Source organism: Octopus bimaculoides, chromosome 10 (assembly GCF_001194135.2).
Source record: "Octopus bimaculoides isolate UCB-OBI-ISO-001 chromosome 10, ASM119413v2, whole genome shotgun sequence".
NCBI classification, from domain to species: domain Eukaryota; kingdom Metazoa; phylum Mollusca; class Cephalopoda; order Octopoda; family Octopodidae; genus Octopus; species Octopus bimaculoides.
In genome coordinates, this window is record NC_068990.1 from 84,257,282 (window position 1) to 84,260,833 (window position 3,552).

Below are 3,552 nucleotides of genomic sequence, written 5' to 3' on the forward strand. Positions count from 1 at the left end.
CACTACTGGGTACTGCACACATCCTACGCAAAACACTTTCAATACAGTAAACATAAGAGCACCACAGCAAACCACAGCACATACCCAAGGCGCACAGAGCTGCGCTCGGTAGTGAAGTGAAAGCACGTTATAAAAATAAAACTACTGAATAATAATAATAATAATAATAATAACAACAACAATAACATCAACAACAGGTACAGGTATGGTTGGGTGGTAAAAAGTTTGCTACCCAATCATTTGGCTCTGGGTTCAGTACTGCTGCATGGTACCTTGGTCAAGTATCTTCTACGACAGCCTTGGGCCAACCAAAGTTTTATGAGTAGACTTGTTAGATGCAAACTGAAAGAGTTCCAGCGTACATAACCAGTCACACTTGGTTATGCTTGTACATGTGGAAGGAGGGGGCATATTCCCCCTCCCCTCTCGCCTCTCTTTGACACGTCAAACATTCCCCCACGTTTCCATCTCGCTCCCTTCTATGGTATTGCTGTATTTACCTGAGAGCAGAATTGGTGCATCCCCTCCCCCACCCATACTTCTGAACTATTTCCATTCCTCATGCTCCCAGCTCACACTACCTCTACCAGTTGTAGAAACCAAGCCAAATATAACATTAGACCTCGACCCTTTGCAGCTGGCTGGTTCCTGTCTAACTGTTCCAGTCCATGATAGCATGGAAAGCAGATGTTAAATGATGATGATGTTGATAATGATAATGATGATGTATATGTGTGCATTTGTTAGCGTCTCCTGGCATTGATTTCAAGGAGTAGTTGGAATCAAATGTCACCATTAAGCAAGCATTGTCCTTCATTTCCAGTCTTCTGTAAAAAATGTGTCTGATTACATGGAATATTACATTACTTGGAAATATCAAAAGGTTGCAAGCATTGAAATATGAACTTTAAACAATGATGACAATAATATATATATATATATATATATGATATACTTCCTTGTAACTATATATATACTTCCTTGTAACTATATCATCATCATCATCATCATCATCGTTTAACGTCCGCTTTCCATGCTAGCATGGGTTGGACGGTTTGACTGAGGACTGGTGAAACCGGATGGCAACACCAGGCTCCAATCTAATTTGGCAGAGTTTCTACAGCTGGATGTAGTGGGTGCTTTTATGTGTCACCCGCACGAAAACGGCCACGCTCGAAATGGTGTCTTTTATGTGCCACCCGCACAAGAGCCAGTCCAGGGGCCCTGGCAACGATCTCACTTGGCTTGCCGGGTCTTCTCACGCACAGCACATTTCCAAATATATATATATATATGTGTGTGTGTGTGTGTGTGTGTGTGTTTATATATATTTTTTTATACCAAAAATTAGGCAAAAGAATATAGTATCTGTCATTTTCATTATTATTATTATTATAATAAAGTATTTTTTCAATGGATCAGTTTTGAGCTCTCTTTAAAGTCGATATATATATATATATGTATATATATATACTTTATTTAAAAGCAGCAGAAATATAACAAAAAGCTGTTACTTAGAGTTTCACGTTCCCATTCATCAGACAGTTTTTTTGTTAGAAATTTTTTTTTTTCCAAGAAAACTGTCCAATGAACAGGAACGTGAAACTCTGAGTAACAGCTTTTTGTTCTATTTCTGCTGCTTTTAAATAAAGCATATTACTCTACCTCTGGTATTTGAGTACTCTTTTTTTATGTGCTTACTCTGGTATATATATATATATGTACACACAGACACACACACAAGAGAGAAAGTTAAGGTGAACTGTGGACATAGGTCCTGGATGAAGAATTTGGAGATTCATTTGAACACTACTAGTGTTTTCCAAACTGAGTGTATCTAGGTCTCGCCTATTGTGTGTGTGTGTGTGTGTGTGTCTGTGTTTATGTATGTATGTATGTATTCAGGGTTGCCAATTTAACATATTTTATGCTAGATCTCTCATTTTTTTTCAGCATTTAGCAGAAAATTTTTGAATCTAGCATTTAGCAGGGAAAATAGTAGGTTTCAAATTCTATGTATTATTTTTTAAGCATTTTTCTCTGATCATGGCATTTCCACAGTAGTTACCCTTTTTTCTTCTTTTTCCTCCTTTTCTACTTTTGTTAATGTATCTTATAGCCATATTTTAGTACTATTGGCTATTGTTGAATTTTTCTTTCACTTTCTTGTAACTTCAAATGAAAGTTTATGAAAAGGAAGTTTATCAGGTTATGAACTTTTCCAGGCCCCCACCTCACCGGCTTGGATACAGAGGGGTGCTGGTGGGGGAGGGGGAGAAGATAACTCATGTCAGCACCTGAACTCACTACACAATAATGTAAATATGTTGCAAAGAATGAAAGCATAGAAATTCGTCCTAACAATGCTTTATTCTGTAGTGATGAGTTTTTAGCACCACAGGTTGACTGATTTACTTTCAGTTTGACTGTTTTAAAATAGGCTTGTGTTTCCACATGCTTGTTTTGGATTATATACCTTGTATAGAAGTATGGGGGTGGCGGGGTCTCCCCCTTTATACTGGGTTGTCCGGAAAGTTCGTGCCGATTTTTAAAGGAAAGAAAAATGCCAAATCAGACTGAAGCCTGGTGTAGCCACCTGGTTCACCAGTCCTCAGTCAAATCGTCCAACCCATGCTAGCATGGAAAGCGGACGTTAAACGATGATGATGATGATGATGATGATATGTAAATGCGTGCGTTTTTAATAATGTATATATGTGTACATGTTTGTGTGGGTAGGGATGTGTATGGGTTAAGTTATGTCCATCTAATTAATGTATGTGCGGATGTTGATTCTCAATTCATCATTCTGGTGAATTTGTAAACAAACGAAACACGACTAGTCTTGTTAGATCTTTTAAATTTTTAAATTATCAAAGATTTTCACTCGATATTACTGAGTACTTTTTCTTCAATTGTTTTTCTCCCATTTTTAAAATGAGTATTTCTTATAACTGGGATCTCTTTATGTATTATGTATGTATATATGTATTTTGCATGCACGTATATATGTATGTGTACACACACACATAAATAGATAGATAGATAGATACGCACACATACACAGAAGCACAGACAAACTTTTACATGTTGCACACACACACACACACATACTCTACCACACGTACGGACACAAATCAGTTGTATAGATCCCTGTTTGGCATAGCTTGACATAAACAAAGCTTGTTCATTTCGTACTGTGCCATCAGCAGGTGTGAGTATGTCATTGTCATGTTGTGACTGGCATGTTGTGACTTACTCCAGTAGGTAGTGGCCTGTGTTGTCAGTTTGCATATCTTTCTCTTTCCGTGCTGCCTGCCGAAAATATTCCCCTTTTCTTTTTCATTCACATGTTTGCAGAAGCTCCTTAAACAAAGAAGAAACAAGAATCCTTGAAATCTGTGACGGAATTTTGCAATACACACACGCACTGTGTACATATGTATGTTTGAGTTTACAAACAGGAGAAAGGAATACTCACTCCATGTAGTGTAGTATATGCTTATTTTACGAAATAGTGTGTACTTATATGCATATATATATATATATATA